Source organism: Coregonus lavaretus (genome assembly GCF_964263955.1).
Source record: "Coregonus lavaretus genome assembly, contig: HAP1_SCAFFOLD_2003, whole genome shotgun sequence".
Classification (NCBI taxonomy): domain Eukaryota; kingdom Metazoa; phylum Chordata; class Actinopteri; order Salmoniformes; family Salmonidae; genus Coregonus; species Coregonus lavaretus.
In genome coordinates this window covers 54,957-73,994 of record NW_028158801.1, presented here as the reverse complement: position 1 = coordinate 73,994, position 19,038 = coordinate 54,957, and the positions used below count along the sequence as shown (strand labels likewise).

The 19,038-nt window shown below is 44.7% G+C and overlaps 1 pseudogene across 1 annotated transcript; it reads left to right on the top strand.

Moving 5' to 3' along the window:
- Positions 1-9,467: 9,467 nt before the first annotated feature.
- On the top strand, positions 9,468-14,808 carry LOC311123571 (zinc finger protein 711-like; annotated as a pseudogene). Its single transcript has 3 exons — positions 9,468-9,569; positions 13,198-13,336; positions 13,403-14,808. The product of its transcript is annotated as a zinc finger protein 711-like (transcript).
- The last annotated feature ends 4,230 nt before the right edge of the window (positions 14,809-19,038 follow it).

Genomic DNA, 19,038 nt, shown 5'->3' with positions numbered 1-19,038 from the left:
CCAACACTGCTGCTTGACCAGGCCTAGAGTAGCTGACAAATCGGATACTGCCAACACTGCTGCTTAACCAGGCCTAGAGTAGCTGACATATCGGATACTGCCAACACTGCTGCTTGACTAGGCCTAGAGTAGCTGACATATCGGATACTGCCAACACTGCTGCTTGACTAGGCCTAGAGTAGCTGACATATCGGATACTGCCAACACTGCTGCTTGACTAGGCCTAGCGTAGCTGACATATCGGACACTGCCAACACTGCTGCTTGACCAGGCCTAGAGTAGCTGACATATCGGATACTGCCAACACTGCTGCTTGACCAGGCCTAGAGTAGCTGACATATCGGATACTGCCAACACTGCTGCTTGACTAGGCCTAGAATAGCTGACATATAGGATACTGCCAACACTGCTGCTTGACCAGGCCTAGAGTAGCTGACATATCGGATACTGCCAACACTGCTGCTTGACTAGGCCTAGAGTAGCTGACATATCGGATACTGCCAACACTGCTGCTTGACTAGGCATAGAGTAGCTGACATATCGGATACTGCCAACACTGCTGCTTGACCAGGCCTAGAGTAGCTGACATATCGGATACTGCCAACACTGCTGCTTGACCAGGCCTAGAGTAGCTGACATATCGGACACTGCCAACACTGCTGCTTGACCAGGCCTAGAGTAGCTGACATATCGGATACTGCCAACACTGCTGCTTGACCAGGCCTAGAGTAGCTGACATATCGGACACTGCCAACACTGCTGCTTGACCAGGCCTAGAGTAGCTGACATATCGGATACTACCAACACTGCTGCTTGACTAGGCCTAGAGTAGCTGACATATCGGACACTGCCAACACTGCTGCTTGACCAGGCCTAGAGTAGCTGACATATCGGATACTGCCAACACTGCTGCTTGACTAGGCCTAGAGTAGCTGACATATCGGATACTGTCAACACTGCTGCTTGACTAGGCCTAGAGTAGCTGACATATCGGATACTGCCAACACTGCTGCTTGACCAGGCCTAGAGTAGCTGAAATATCGGACACTGCCAACACTGCTGCTTGACTAGGCCTAGAGTAGCTGACATATCGGATACTGCCAACACTGCTGCTTGACCAGGCCTAGAGTAGCTGACATATCGGATACTGCCAACACTGCTGCTTGACTAGGCCTAGAGTAGCTGACATATCGGATACTGCCAACACTGCTGCTTGACCAGGCCTAGAGTAGCTGACATATCGGATACTGCCAACACTGCTGCTTGACCAGGTCTAGAGTAGCTGACATATCGGATACTGCCAACACTGCTGCTTGACCAGGCCTAGAGTAGCTGACATATCGGATACTGCCAACACTGCTGCTTGACTAGGCCTAGAGTAGCTGACATATCGGACACTGCCAACACTGCTGCTTGACCAGGCCTAGAGTAGCTGACATATCGGATACTGCCAACACTGCTGCTTGACCAGGCCTAGAGTAGCTGACATATCGGATACTGCCAACACTGCTGCTTGACTAGGCCTAGAGTAGCTGACATATCGGATACTGCCAACACTGCTGCTTGACTAGGCCTAGAGTAGCTGACATATCGGATACTGCCAACACTGCTGCTTGACCAGGCCTAGAGTAGCTGACATATCGGATACTGCCAACACTGCTGCTTGACTAGGCCTAGAGTAGCTGACAGATCGGATACTGCCAACACTGCTGCTTGACCAGGCCTAGAGTAGCTGACATATCGGATACTGCCAACACTGCTGCTTGACTAGGCCTAGAGTAGCTGACATATCGGACACTGCCAACACTGCTGCTTGACTAGGCCTAGAGTAGCTGACATATCGGATACTGCCAACACTGCTGCTTGACTAGGCCTAGAGTAGCTGACATATCGGACACTGCCAACACTGCTGCTTGACTAGGCCTAGAGTAGCTGACATATCGGATACTGCCAACACTGCTGCTTGACTAGGCCTAGATTAGCTGACATATCGGATACTGCCAACACTGCTGCTTGACCAGGCCTAGAGTAGCTGACATATCGGATACTGCCAACACTGCTGCTTGACTAGGCCTAGAGTAGCTGACATATCGGATACTGCCAACACTGCTGCTTGACTAGGCCTAGAGTAGCTGACATATCGGATACTGCCAACACTGCTGCTTGACTAGGCCTAGAGTAGCTGACATATCGGATACTGCCAACACTGCTGCTTGACTAGGCTTAGAGTAGCTGACATATCGGATACTGCCAACACTGCTGCTTGACTAGGCCTAGAGTAGCTGACATATCGGATACTGCCAACACTGCTGCTTGACTAGGCCTAGAGTAGCTGACATATCGGATACTGCCAACACTGCTGCTTGACTAGGCCTAGAGTAGCTGACATATCGGATACTGCCAACACTGCTGCTTGACCAGGCCTAGAGTAGCTGCCATATCGGCTACTGCCAACACTGCTGCTTGACCAGGCCTAGAGTAGCTGACATATCGGATACTGCCAACACTGCTGCTTGACCAGGCCTAGAGTAGCTGACATATCGGATACTGCCAACACTGCTGCTTGACTAGGCCTAGAGTAGCTGACAGATCGGATACTGCCAACCAGGGGCGCAACTTTGGTTTTAGAAGTGAAAAGTCAAAAGTTTGGACACACCTACTCATTCCAGGGTTTTTCTTTATTTTTAATATTTTCTACATTGTAGAATAATAGTGAAGACGTCAAAACTATGATTTAACACATATGGAATCATGTAGTAACCAAAAACGTGTTAAACATATCAAAATATGTTTTATATTCTTAAAAGTTGCCACCCTTTGCCTTGATGACATCTTTGCACACTCTTGACATCCTCTCAAACAGCTTCACCTGGAATGCTTTTCCAACAGTCTTGAAGGAGTTCCCATATATGCTGAGCACTTATTGGCTGCTTTTCCTTCACTCTGCGCTCCGACTCATCCCAAACCATCTCAATCGGGTTGAGGTCGGGGGATTGTGGAGGCCAGGTCATCTGATGCAGCACTCCATCACTCTCCTTCTCGGTAAAATAGCCCTTACACAGCCTGGAGATGTGTTGGGTCATTGTCCTGTTGAAAAACAAATGATAGTCCCACTAAGACCAAACCAGATGGGATGGCATATCGCTGCAGAATGCTGTGGTAGCCATGCTGGTTAAGTGTGCCTTGAATTCTAAATAAAACACAGACAGTGTCAACAGCAAAGATCCACCACACGATAACACCTCCTCCTCCATGCTTTACATTTACGTCATTTAGCAGACGCTCTTATCCAGAGCGACTTACATTATTTTATTTTTGCAAATTATTATTATTATTTTTTTTAATACTGTCCCCCCGTGGGAATCAAACCCACAACCCTGGCGTTGCAAACACCATGCTCTACCAACTGAGCTACATCCCTGCCGGCCATTCCCTCCCCTACCCTGGACGACGCTGGGCCAATTGTGCGCCGCCCCATGGGTCTCCCGGTCACGGCCGGCTACGACAGAGCCTGGATTCGAACCAGGATCTCTAGTGGCACAGCTAGCACTGCAATGAAGTGCCTTAGACCACTGCGCCACTCGGGAGGCCCGGGTGGGAAATACACATACGGAGATCATCCGTTCACCCACACCGCGTCTCACAAAGACACAGCGGTTGGAACCAAAGGACACATTTCCACCGGTCTAATGTCCATTGCGCGTCTTTCTTGGCCCAAGCAAGTCTCTTCTTCTTATTGGTGTCCTTTAGTAGTGGTTTCTTCGCAGCAATTCGACCATGAAGGCCTGATTCACACAGTCTCCTCTGAACAGTTGATGTTGAGATGTGTCTGTTACTTGAACTCTGTGAAGCATTTATTTGGGCTGCAATTTCTGAGGCTGGTAACTCTAATGAACTTATCCTCTGCAGCAGAGGTAACTCTGGGTCTTCCATTCCTGTGGCGGTCCTCATGAGAGCCAGTTTCATCATAGTGTTTGATGGTTTTTGCGACTACACTTGAAGAAACTTTCAAAGTTCTTGACATTTTCCGTATTGACTGACCTTCATGTCTTAAAGTAATGATGGACTGTTGTTTCTCTTTGCTTATTTGAGCTGTTCTTGTCATAATAGGTCTATCTTCTGTATACCTACCTTGTCACAACACAACTGATTGGCTCAAACGCATTAAGAAGGAAAGAAATTCCACAAATTAACTTTTAAGAAGGCACACCTGTTAATTGAAATGCATTCCAGGGGACTACCTCATGAAGCTGGTTGAGAGAATGCCAAGAGTGTGCAAAGCTGTCATTAAGGCAAAGGGTGGCTACTTTGAAGAATCTCAAATATAAAATATATTTTGATTTGTTTAAAAAAATGTTGGTTAGTACATGATTCCAAATGTGTTATTTCATAGTTTTGATGTCTTCACTATTATTCTACAATGTAAAAAATTGTAAACAAAATGAAGAAAAACCCTTGAATTAGTAGGTATGTCCAAACGTTGGACTGGTAGTGTATGTATAAAAATAAAATTCCTTTTTTTTTTCTTCCCCTAACCCTACCATCCCTCCCCTAATTGGAGTAAACTAATGGACAACAACACTTAGGCTTCTAATTCCAGCTTACACATACTATATACATTTAACGGACACAGTATATTTTACAATAGTTATCTTTTGTTTGCTTTAAGTCCCATCCTTCAGCTCCACTCAACCCCTCCCATCTATCTCTGAAGACCATCCAGTTTTGATTTAAATGTTGCATATATTTTTCAACTGTGCTGTGATGTTTCACAAAACCTTTATATTCTCATAGATTCCACATTTTTGCTAAGTTTATTATTATATTATTGATCGTTTGCTGGACAAAGAGAATAAAGTGTTGTATCTGCACTATTCACCTCACCTCTGTCACAGACTGGTCTTCCCTGGCTGCCTGACTCTGCTGTGACCCCTGTCACCATCTGATCCTCCTTAAATGAGGCATGACAAAGAATTACCTTGGGGGGGTTGTATCATTGGATTTACACAACATGCCTACCACTTTGAAGATGCAAAATATTTTTTTGGGTGAAACAAACAAGAAATAAGACAAAAAAAACGGAAAACTTGAGCATGCATAACTATTCACCCCCCCAAAGTCAATACTTTTTAGAGCCACCTTTTGCAGCAATTACAGCTGCAAGACTCTTGGGGTATGTCTCTATAAGCTTGGCACATCTAGCCACTGGGATTTTTTCCCATTCTTCAAGGCAAAACTGCTCCAGCTCCTTCAAGTTAGTTGGGTTCCTCTGGTGTACAGCAATCTTTAACTAGGCCATTCCAAGACATTTCAATGTTTCCCCTTAAACCACTCAAGTGTTTCTTTAGCAGTATGCTTAGGGTCATTGTCCTGCTGGAAGGTGAACCTCCGTCCCAGTCTCAAATCTCTGGAAGACTGAAACAGTTTTCCCTCAAGAATTTCCCTGTATTTAGCGCCATCCATCATTCCTTCAATTCTGACCAGTTTCCCAGTCCCTGCCGATGAAAAACATCCACACAGCATGATGCTGCCACCACCATGCTTCACTGTGGGGATGGTGTTCTCGGGTTGATGAGAGGTGTTGGGTTTACGCCAGACATAGCATTTTCCTTTATGGCCAAAAAACTCAATTTTAGTCTCATCTGACCAGAGTACCTTCTTCCATATGTTTGGGGAGTCTCCCACATGCCTTTTGGCCAACACCAAACGTGTTTGCTTATTTTTTTCTTTAAGCAATAGATTTTTTCTGTCCACTCTTCCGTAAAGCCCAGCTCTGTGGAGTGTACGGCTTAAAGTGGTCCTATGGACAGATACTCCAAACTCCGCTGTGGAGCTTTGCAGCTCCTTCAGGGTTATCTTTGGTCTCTTTGTTGCCTCTCTGATTAATGCCCTCCTTGCCTGGTACGTGAGTTTTGGTGGCAGGTTTGTTGTGGTGCCATATTCTTTACATTTTTTAATAATGGATTTAATGGTGCTCCATGGGATGTTCAAAGTTTCAGATATTTTTTTATAACCCAACCCCGATCTGTACTTCTCCACAACTTTGTCCCTGACCTGTTTGGAGAGCTCCTATGTCTTCATGGTGCCGCTTACTTGGTGGTACCCCTTGCTTAGTGTTGTTCCAGACTCTGGGGCCTTTCAGAACAGGTATACTGAGATCATGTGACAGATCATGTGACACTTAGATTGCACACAGGTGGACTTTATTTAACTAATTATGTGACTTCTGAAGGTAATTGGTTGCACCAGATCTTAAATAAGGGCTTCATAGCAAAGGGGGTGAATACATATGCACACACTTTTCCGTTATTTATTTTTTCTACTTTTTTGAAACAAGTTATTTTTTCCATTTCACTTCACCAATTTGTACTATTTTGTGTATGTTCATTACATGAAATCAAAATAGAAATCCATTTAAATTACAGGTTGTAATGCAACAAAATAGGAAAAACTCCAAGGGGGATGAATACTTTTGCAAGGCACTATAGCTTTAAGCTTAAGCTGCTGTCCTGTAGCTACTGTAGGTCTACCCATCAATTCAAACTTTGTATCATTCACTGAATATACTGCAAAATTCACCTGAGCTCCGTAGACTGGTCTTCCCTGGCTGTTTGACCCTGCTGGGACCTCTGTCACCATCTGATCCTGCTAAAACATGATGAGTATAGTGTTGTGTTGTATCTGCAAATCTCTAGACCACCTTTACTCCACATACAGAGATGCGTACAAAGCTCTCCCTCGCCCTCCATTTGGCAAATCTAACCATAACTATATCCTCCTATCCTCCTGATTCCTGCTTACAAGCAAAAACTAAAGCAGGAAGCACCAGTGACTCTGTCAATAAAAAAGTGGTCAGATGAAGCAGATGCTAAGCTACAGGACTGTTTTGCTAGCACAGACTGGCATATGTTCCGGGATTCTTCCAATGGCATTGAGGAATACACCACATCAGTCACTGGCTTCATCAATAATGTCGTCCCCACAGTGACTGTACGTACATACCCCAACCAGAAGCCATGGATTACAGGCAACATCCGCACTGAGCTAAAGGGTAGAGCTGCCACTTTCAAGGAGCGGGACTCCCGGAAGCTTATAAAAAAATCCTGCTATGCCCTCAGACGAACCATCAAACAGGCAAAGCATCAATACAGGACTAAGATCGAATCGTACTACACTGGCGCTGACGCTTGTCGGATGTGGCACGGCTTGCAAACTATTACAGACTACAAAGGGAAGCACAGCTGCGAGCTGCCCAGTGACACGAGCCTACCAGACGAGCTAAATTACTTCTATGCTCGCTTCGAGGCAAGTAACACTGAAACATGCATGAGAGCATCAACTGTTCCGGACGACTGTGTGATCACGCTCTCCGTAGCAGACATTCACAAAGCTGCAGGGCCAGACGGATTACCAGGACGTGTACTCCGAGCATGCGCTGACCAACTGGCAAGTGTTTTCACTGACATTTTCAACCTCTCCCTGTCTGAGTCTGTAATACCAACATGTTTCAAGCAGACAACCATCGTCCCTGTGCCCAGGAACACTAAGGTAACCTGCCTAAATGACTACCAACCCGTAGCACTCACATCTGTAGCCATGAAGTGCTTTGAAATGCTGGTCATGGCTTACATCAACATCATTATCCCAGAAACCCTAGACATTTACATTTAAGTAATTTAGCAGACGCTCTTATCCAGAGCGACTTACAAATTGGTACATTCAACTAGATCCACTCCTATTTGCATACCGCCCCAACAGATCCACAGATGATGCAATCTCTATTGCACTCCACACTGCCCTTTCACACCTGGACAAAAGGAACAACTGTGTGAGAATGCTATTCATTGTCTACAGCTCAGCGTTCAACACCATAGTGCCCTCAAAGCTCATCACTAAGCTAAATACCCTGGGACTAAACACCTCCCTCTGCAACTGGATCCTGGACTTCCTGACGGACAGCCCCCAGGTGGTAAGGATAGGTAACAACACATCCGCCACGCTGATCCTCAACACGGGGGCCCCTCAGGGGTACCGGAGCACCAAGTCTAGGTCCAAGAGGCTTCTAAACAGCTTCTACCCCCAAGTCATAAGACTCCTGAACATCTAATCAAATGGCTACACGGACTATTTACATTGCCGCCCACCCCACCCCCTGTATATAGCCTCACTATTGTTATTTTTAATGCTGCTCTTTAATTATTAGTTACTTTTATTTCATATTATTTTATATAGTATTTTTTGTGTGATTTTTTTTGGTATTCTTTCTTCAAACTGCATTGTTGGTTAAGGGCTTGTAAGTAAGTGTTCACTGTAAGGTCTACACCTGTTGTATTCGGTGCATGTGACAAATACAATTTGATTTGATTTGATGTGTGTACTGACTGCACTAGAGGGCTGCATTCCCGCGTGTTCGGCATTTTTCATGCTGCAGGCCGGAGCTGGCGGTCAGACAGCCGACTTTGTGATAAAAATATGTTTGTTTTCTAAACAGATTATTTGGAAACGGTCCTCTTTCTGCTTTGTATGTGTTAGCCTACCCATTGTATTAAAAGCACCTCTTTGTCGCATTATTCACACACTCAGAATTCGCTGCTTCAACTTCAGTAGCCTACCTCTCCTAGTTGGACGTGAGAGTTCAAGTGCGCCTAGTATGTGTGGTCTCATTGAAATAGAGTAGGCTGCCTAAATGGGCGGAGAATCACGTGGCAGTTAACTTGAATATGAAATTAACTTAAATATGATTAGACTGTAGTTTACTACAGTGTCTGTAAATAAATATTGATAATGAAAAGAAGTGGAGGCCGCTCAACAAACGTGAGTCGAAGTGATATCAAAATTTTTTATCATGATTGAAAAGGAAAATGCACAACGCGCACATAGGTTATGCTACTATGCGTTGAGCCTTTTCATTTTCAATAAGTATGGATTACCCATTTATTTGTCTCTGCCTGCAAATCGTCCTCCTAAAAAGGTAGGCTATGTCCTATAGGACTATGCAAAACGTAGCAAGTGTTGCTGTCATCAATCTTGAACCTCCAGTTCAGTAGCCATACCTGCGAGATCAGGTGCGCTTGTGGTCTCAATTAAATAGAGTATGCCATAGCCTATGTATACATGGGCGGAAAGAACGGGACAGTTATCTTTCCAAGGACATGTACTTCCTAAATAGGCCTATGATTTGGCTATAGTTTACCACATTGCCTAGAAATTGGCCTAAATATTGATCACCCATATTTCTCCGTCTGAAAGTGCAAGTCTCTCCAACTCTGCTGTCTTCTAACTATATCTAGCGTATTGGCTGATATAGCCCAGTAATACAATGTAAGGTCCATGTGAGAATCTCTGGTAATTTAACCTATTTCTTAAGTTATTTCTGCGCATTTGATTTTGCCTATAGGGCTCAAAATTGCTGAGACCATGGCTGGCACGTGAGCTGCGTCACATACTCCTAAAATAATATTGCGGGAATGCGGGTGGGAGTCGGACAGAAAGCCAGTGGGTGCGGGCGGGACGGGATGAAGAAATCGGTCCCTTCCAGACCTCTACTGTGCACCATGACAGTGAAGCCTGTAACGTTAGAGCTGTTTATCACTGTGTCCGTGTGAAAAGTAGGGAATTAGCTACTTTTTCCATCACAGCTGTCGTGATTTTTTAAAATATGGAATGTGTTAAGTTGCGTCAATTCAAATCTGGTATAGGAACAAAAAGAGGTCAATACACGTCTTCTAAAATAGACTAGTATTTTAATTAATGCAAAACACTTCAATGGTAAATATGATGTTCGTATATATGGGTCCACTGAAATACCACGCAGGGCAGACAGAGAACTGAGCCATCATTCTAAGTTCTTCTTTAAATACTCTGACAGAGCGTGGTTTAGACTTACTCAGCCTATCGTTGGCGCACAGGCTGGTCCCAGCCCCTTGGCGCTTCACTGTTGCCAGGTGTCAGTTGTTTTCTCCACAACTTGTCTCGAGTCAGCAACCCCAGACACAGTTTGTCCTTGAGCGATTTAACAAAGAGGCAGTGTGTGTGTGTGGGTCACAAGTCTGTCTCGGTTCCCCACATTAATCACAGCTTGTTATATTAAACAGTCTATATCAGTACAGCACAAACCTATTATGTTTAATCATTAATGTATTCTTTCTAAGCTAGGCATCACATCTAGTTATAAGAAAATAGATCCCCACAATCCCCCTTTTCACACCCGCTGGGTGTGAACCCAAAATAAGAAATTTCAGGGAAATTTAGGATTCCCCCTTTTGACACCCACTAGGGTGTCACTCATTAAAATACAATACAAACAAAAAGAATCACACTTTTATTAATAGGCAATAATGATAATAAAAAATAAAAACCCTCAGTCCTTCCATCTACACCCAACTTGTACTAGGTTGGCTACCAGCCACCCAGGAACTTCAAACCTTCACATAAGGAAAGACAAACATTCACAATGGTTAACTTGATTAATAAAGCATAAAACATAAACAGGGAAGTAAATTTTGGCCCCCTTTAGACACCCTCTAGGGTGTCACTCCACCACCTCACCAATAGCAAACCAAGGGTCATCCTCAGTCAACCAGGAGAACAGTCCGTTTCCCTCCATTCCAGCCATGCTCTTCATTTCAGCTGATAGTTTATCTAAACCAACTAGGGCTTTAGAGATACTCCCGTCAGGACTGGTATTGTTAGGGATAAACGTACAACAATGGCTTACCATTCTATAGACACCACCCCTTTCTGACTGATCTAAAGCCAACCTCTTTTTACTAAGTCATAAGAGTGAGATGGCGGATAATTGTTCAAAAGATCCCTTCCGTTGCATCCCTAGATCAGCCAATAAATCGTTGTTGGTCGTAATAGATATAATTAATCCAATTCACAATTTTGTTTATTGTCACCCACCAAAAGAACGTGGTAGTAAACCCTTCCCCTAATTGTTTCATAGCTCGGTATCCATCCGATACCCCCCTTGGTATCCCAATCGCATCAATCTAAATAGGGCTATTCTCCTTCTTGTTAAAACTCCTCCTACATCTGTTTAATCCTTGGTTCCTGGTGACTAATTCTAACTAGCTGAACCAGTAGAACTAGGGCGCACGTATCTAGCCACCCTTTTGGAATTCTCTGCCTTATACTGCCTTTTTTATTTTATTTTTTTATTTCACCTTTATTTAACCAGGTAAGCCAGTTGAGAACAGGTTCTCATTTAAAACTGCGACCTGGCCAAGATAAAGCAAAGCAGTGCAATAAAAACAACACAGAGTTACATATGGGGTAAAAAAACATAAAGTCAAAAATACAACAGAAAATATATATACAGTGTGTGCAAATGTAGCAAGTTATGGAGGTAAGGCAATAAATAGGCTATAGTGCAAAATAATTACAATAGTATTAACACTGGAATGCTAGATGTGCAAGAGATTATGTGCAAATAGAGATACTGGGGTGCAAAAGAGCAAAATAAATAACAATATAGGGATGAGGTAGTTGGGTGGGCTAATTTCAGATGGGCTGTGTACAGGTGCAGTGATCGGTAAGGTGCTCTGACAACTGATGCTTAAAGTTAGTGAGGGAGATAAGAGTCTCCAGCTTCAGAGATTTTTGCAATTCGTTCCAGTCATTGGCAGCAGAGAACTGGAAGGAATGGCGGCCAAAGGAGGTGTTGGCTTTGGGAATGACCAGTGAGATATACCTGCTGGAGTGCAGACTATGGGTGGGTACTGCTATGGTGACCAATGAGCTAAGATAAGGCGGGGATTTGCCTAGCAGTGATTTATAGATGGCCTGGAGCCAGTGGGTTTGACGACGAACATGTAGTGAGGACCAGCCAACAAGAGCGTACAGGTCACAGTGGTGGGTAGTGTATGGGGCTTTGGAGACAAAACGGATGGCACTGTGATAGACTACATCCAATTTGCTGAGTAGAGTGTTGGAGGCTATTTTGTAAATGACATCGCCGAAGTCAAGGATCGGTAGGATAGTCAGTTTTACGAGGGCATGTTTGGCAGCATGAGTGAAGGAGGCTTTGTTGCGAAATAGGAAGCCGATTCTAGATTTAACTTTGGATTGGAGATTCTTTATGTGAGTCTGGAAGGAGAGTTTACAGTCTAACCAGACACCTAGGTATTTGTAGTTGTCCACATACTCTAGGTCAGACCCGTCGAGAGTGGTGATTCTAGTCGGGTGGGCGGGTGCCAGCAGCGTTCGATTGAAAAGCATGCATTTAGTTTTACTAGTGTTTAAGAGCAGTTGGAGGCTACTGAAGGAGTGTTGTATGGCATTGAAGCTCGTTTGGAGGTTTGTTAACACAGTGTCCAATGAAGGGCCAGATGTATACAAAATGGTGTCGTCTGCGTAGAGGTGGATCTGAGAGTCACCAGCAGCAAGAGCGACATCATTGATATACACGGAGAAAAGTGTCGGCCCAAGAATTGAACCCTGTGGCACCCCCATAGAGACTGCCATAGGTCCAGACAACAGGCCCTCCGATTTGACACACTGAACTCTATCTGAGAAGTAGTTGGTGAACCAGGCGAGGCAGTCATTTACTGGCACACGCCCACCACACATCGGTTACAGGGGCTGTAAGGTTCAAAATTCTCTCCTGTGCTTCCGAACTTAAGTCCGTCACATCACTACTATCTCCAATTGATAATTGGTGATGTCTTTGTTTCTCTTTACCCCCCATCTGGATGTTCAGTCCCCCTCGGTCTCATATCCCCATCCCCAAGTGTATTTAAACACTTGAGTCAAGGAACAATCCGCTGTGGGGTCCGAACACGAATATAATAGGATTTTATAATCCCAAGTTGCTTATTGACATGTACCCCACCCGTTGGCTATGTCCCTAACCCTTATTTTGAATCTGACAGTCTGCCCTTCTCTGACTCCCATTTTGTAGGCCACTCGTCCTTGACGGTCAGTATGTCGGGTCGCTTCTCTTCTCTTTTACTTCTTAACAATGGTAAGGGCATAGCATAATTGGTGGTGGATCTTGACATATCAGGACCATTACAGAGACTATTATGCAACTCAAGTTATCCATATTCCCAAAAACCGCCAACCCTCTCCTGTCCTCAGTCTTTCTGCTTGGTACTACCCCATACTCACACCCTGAGAACACACTACAGTGATGATAGGTCGGGGTAGGAGATCTTCGTTAACAGAGGAGATCCCCAGACCCTATTGGGTCAGTTCTTCTCTCTAACTCTGCTCATGACGGTGGGCGAAACAGAGGGGAGCGCTGTGGAGAAGACTGGTGGAGGAGGTGAGAGCTGTGGAGAAGATGAGCGCTTCAGTCGGGAAGTATCAACACAAAAAGTAGCAGTAAAGGGTGATTTTTTTTTTTGTTGCTACAGTCAGATGATTTATCTTACTGGTTTCTTCTGCATGTGCACAGCAACAACCACGATGACCCTCTCTGTTACAGATGAGGTATCTTCTTCTGAGTCTGATAATCAGGAGGAGGACCTTGACCTTGCCCCCCTGTCCTCACCTTCATCGGACGAGGAATGGCTAACTGAGGTTGATCCCAGCCAGGATGCTGACCCATCTGCATCAGACCCAGATAAACAAGGCCCAGGTAGGGATGGAGAAGATGTCCAATGTGGGGATTCTGCAGACGCTGCCCACCAAGGACCCCTCACCTGTTCCCATTGTGGAAAATGTTTCAAGAAGAAAGGGTTTCTGACGAGACACATTCAGTCCCATACAAAACCCTACAGCTGGTCTCCGTGTGGGAAAGGTTTTGATCTGGCCAAACAGCTTGAGCAACATTCCGTTAAACAACGCATAGAGAACACCTTCAGTTGTACCGACTGCAGGGCGATGTTTCGCCGTAAATGTACTTTGCAGTCACACATGAAGGGTCACAGAGCGGAGGAAACGGTCACATGTAGAGTTTGTGAAAGAACGTTTCTAGGGGAAAAAAGACTGGAGTGGCACAAGTGCTCTTCCTGCCCAGAGATATTAAAGACCAGAGAAGGGTTGTCTTATCACGAGGAGACACATTCAGGGGAGAGGAAATATAGATGTGAAACATGCAGCAAAACGTTCTTAACCACTGTGTCCTTAAAAACCCATATGATATCTCATAAAGAGAAGGGTCATAGCTGTACTGTATGTAGCCAACATTTCAGCGATGCACCTGCTCTCAGAAAGCATATGTTGGTCACCCACCCTGGAGAAATGCCTGAAAAACATTGCGTCTGCGATGTGTGTGGCAGATGTTTCGCCAAAAGGACCCATCTGCATAAACACATCAGGACACACAAGGAAGAGAGAACATTTTCTTGCGACGTTTGTGGCATAAAGTTTTAATTCTTCCGGTAATCTCAGCAGACACAAGAGAACTCATACAGGCCAGAAATTGTATTGCTGTGACCTTTGTGGTAAAAGCGTCACCCAGTCCGGAACCCTGAAGACGCAAAAACTAAACACGCACACTGTCGGTGAAGAAAAGCCTTCTTTCAAGTGTGAGATTTGCGAGGAAGTTTGTTCAAGTCGTTATACCCTAAAGAATCATATGGTCACTCACACAGGAAAGAAACCATATCATTGTAGCGTTTGTGGGAAAGGTTTCTTTAAGCAATCATCTTCTTAAAGTTCACATTCACATTCACACAGGTTGAGAAACCATTTGAGTGTGATCAATGTGGGAAGAGGTTCAGCCAGAAAAGTCATCTAATATATCACGAGCGTGTGCACACCGGTGCCAAAGCGTTCGTGTGCGGCATCTGTGGGAAGGCCTATGCAAATAGACAGAATCTAAATCTCCACAAGTGCAACGCTTCTGCAAAATTGTAGTCATCTAGCGGCACAGCTAAATAATTGCCACCCTGTCAATGAACAATGTATTTTTGAATGGACCCATTCATTAATGTTCCTCCATGTGAAGGGGAAAATACAAAAGGATCACTAAGGAAAATGCTAGGTGTAGAAAATGATTTGTTGTTCCTGTTGTTATGACTGTACTCCATTCTGTGTCCTAGCACCAGACACACAGTGGCTTGCTCTTTATCACAATATCACTGTGCTAGTTTCACTGTGAATGTATTGATCCTGCTGATTTTAATAAGAGACGTTCATATCGTTGGAGTCTCTTATAGATTTTTTTTTGAGTACTCATTATTAATCAATATTTCAGCTCAATTTCCAATGCCGTCCGGTTGGCGTGTGTTTTTTTTGTTGTTGACTGAGGTCGTTACGGATTTAACTCCTTTCTTAGGCGAATGTCTGTTTGCTTTGATATCTAGATGAAATCAATGTTTTCCTGTTTCATTTTTCTTTTGACACTCAACAGATAAATCAAATGACAGAATTAGTGATTTTACCCCAGCATCATTGCTTTGGCTTTAGACGCAAGTATTCTGTATAAATAAAGCATAAACAAATGAGTCTGTATGTATTTATCCTCCAAGTCACACTGTATTGAGCTCTCTCTCTCAGTGTATTATATGAGTACAAGGGGATTCTATAAGATCTCTGGCAACATATTATTCTGAACAGAAATATAAACTAAACATGTAAAGTGTTGGTCCCATGTTTCATGAGCTGAAATAAAATATCCCTGAAATGTTCCATACGCACAAAAAGTTTCTCTCAAATTTTGTGTACAAATTTGTTTACATCCCTGTTATTGAGCATTTCTCCTTTGCCAAGATAATCCATCCACCTGACAGGTGTGGCATATCAAGAAGCTGATTAAACAACATGATCATTACACAGGTGCACCTTGTGCTGGGGGCAATAAAAGGCCACTCTAAAATGTGCAGTTTTTTCACACAACACAATGCCACAGATATCTCAAGTTTTTTGAGGGCGCGTGCAATTGACATGCTGACTGCAAGAATGTCCACCAGAGATGTTACCAGAGAATTGAATGTTCATTCCTCTACCTGAAGCCGCCTCCAAACGTTGTTTTAGAGAATTTGGCCAGCTGGCCTCACAACCGCAGACCCCGTGCAAACTCGCCAGCCCAAGACCTCCACATCCAGCTTCTTCACCTGCGGGATCGTCTGAGACCAGCCACCCGGAGAGCTGATGAATCTGTGGGTTTGCACTAACCGAAGAATCTCTGCACAAACTGTCAGAAACCGTCTCAGGGAAGCTCATCTGTGTGCTCTTCGTCCTCACCAGGGTCTTGACCTGACTTCAGTGGGAAAATGCTCACCTTCGATGGCTACTGACACGTGGTTTGCTGATGTCAATATTGTGAACAGAGTGCCACATGGTTGGGTTATGGTATGGGAAGGCATAAGCTACAGATAACAAACACAATTTAATTTTGTGTCGCAAGGATCTTTACACAATTCCTGGAAGCTGAAAATGTCCCAGTTCTTTCGTGGCCTGTATACTCACCAGATATCTCACCCATTGGGATGCTCTGGATCGACGTGTACGACAGCGTGTTCCAGTTCCCACCAATATCCAGAAAGTTTGCACAGCCATTGAAGAGAACATTCCACAGGCCACAATCAACAGCCTGATCAACTCTATGCGTAGGAGATGTGTCGCGCTGCATGAGGCAAATGGTGGTCACACCAGATACTGACTGGTTTTCTGATTTGGAAATGGAAACCATGTGTTTGATGTATTTGGTACCATTCCGCACTAGCCATTACCACAAGCCCGTCCTCCCCAATTAAAAAGCCACAAACCTCCTATGTTGTATTCCCAGTCATGTGAATAGGGACAGAGATTAGGGCCTAATTTATTTGACTGATTTCCTTATACACTGCTCAAAAAAATAAAGGGAACACTTAAACAACACAATGTAACTCCAAGTCAATCACACTTCTGTGAAATCAAACTGTCTACTTAGGAAGCAACACTGATTGACAATAAATTTCACATGATGTTGTGCAAATGGAATAGACAACAGGTGGAAATTATAGGCAATTAGCAAGACACCCCCAATAAAGGACTGGTTTTGCAGGTGGTGACCACAGACCACTTCTCAGTTCCTATGCTTCCTGGCTGATGTTTTGGTCACTTTTGAATGCTGGCAGTGCTTTCACTCTAGGGGTAGCATGAGACGGAGTCTACATCCCACACAAGTGGCTCAGGTAGTGCAGCTCATCCAGGATGGCACATCAATGTGAGCTGTGGCAAAAAGGTTTGCTGTGTCTGTCAGCGTAGTGTCCAGAGCATGGAGGCGCTACCAGGAGACAGGCCAGTACATCAGGAGACGTGGAGGAGGCCGTAGGAGGGCAACAACCCAGCAGCAGGACCGCTACCTCCGCCTTTGTGCAAGGAGGAGCAGGAGGAGCACTGCCAGAGCCCTGCAAAATGACCTCCAGCAGGCCACAAATGTGCATGTGTCTGCTCAAACGGTCAGAAACAGACTCCATGAGGGTGGTATGAGGGCCCGACGTCCACAGGTGGGGGTTGTGCTTACAGCCCAACACCGTGCAGGACGTTTGGCATTTGCCAGAGAACACCAAGATTGGCAAATTTGCCACTGGCGCCCTGTGCTCTTCACAGATGAAAGCAGGTTCCCACTGAGCACATGTGACAGACGTGACAGAGTCTGGAGACGCCGTGGAGAACATTCTGCTGCCTGCAACATCCTCCAGCATGACCGGTTTGGCGGTGGGTCAGTCATGGTGTGGGGTGGCATTTCTTTGGGGGGCCGCACAGCCCTCCATGTGCTCGCCAGAGGTAGCCTGACTGCCATTAGGTACCGAGATGAGATCCTCAGACCCCTTGTGAGACCATATGCTGATGCGGTTGGCCCTGGGTTCCTCCTAATGCAAGACAATGCTAGACCTCATGTGGCTGGAGTGTGTCAGCAGTTCCTGCAAGAGGAAGGCATTGATGCTATGGACTGGCCCGCCCGTTCCCCAGACCTGAATCCAATTGAGCACATCTGGGACATCATGTCTCGCTCCATCCACCAACGCCACATTGCACCACAGACTGTCCAGGAGTTGGCGGATGCTTTAGTCCAGGTCTGGGAGGAGATCCCTCAGGAGACCATCCGCCACCTCATCAGGAGCATGCCCAGGTGTTGTACGGAGGTCATACAGGCATGTGGAGGCCACACACACACTACTGAGCCTCATTTTGACTTGTTTTTAGGACATTACATCAAAGTTGGATCAGCCTGTAGTGTGGTTTTCCACTTTAATTTTGAGGGTGACTTCAAATCCAGACCTCCATGGGTTGATACATTTGATTTCCATTGATCATTTTTGTGTGATTTTGTTGTCAGCACATTCAACTATGTAAAGAAAAAAGTATTTAATAAGATTATTTCATTCATTCAGATCTAGGATGTGTTATTTTAGTGTTCCCTTAATTTTTTTGACCAGTGTATGAACTGTAACTCAGTAAAAACCTTTGAAATTGTGGCATGTTGCGTTTATATTATATTATTTAAAGTCCAAATGTTGCGTTTATATTATTTAAAGTCCAAATGAAAGGGGGATGGTAAAGGTGAGGAATTGAACAGAAGAGGCACTAGGCAGCCTGAGGAATAGGAAGCCTTCCAGCCCGTCTGGCTGCATAATGTGTGTACCTTCTGACTTGTTGAACCAGAGGATCATCCTTAGTAGGAACAAATATGATACAGACATCACCATGTCGAATCTGCAATAGCTACAACAAACTAAAGTCATTTTGTTGTCAGTAGCCTCCTACTGAGGTCTGCAGTAACCTACTGACCTACTGAGGTCTGCAGTAACCTACTGACCTACTGAGGTCTGCAGTAACCTACTGACCTACTGAGGTCTGCAGTAACCTACTGAGGTCTGCAGTAACATACTGACCTACTGAGGTCTGCAGTAACCTACTGACCTACTGAGGTCTGCAGTAACCTACTGAGGTCTGCAGTAACCTACTGAGGTCTGCAGTAACCTACTGAGGTCTGCAGTAACCTACTGAGTTTTGATGTAAATGTTTGAGGACAGGGTTTTGTTCTTTCTGGATTAGGAACAGGGCAACAACTCAATTCCAACTAGTGAATCCTGCAAGATACTGTTCTTAATTATACAACTACTTTTTTTTGCCAGCGCTACAGATGTCTATACTGGT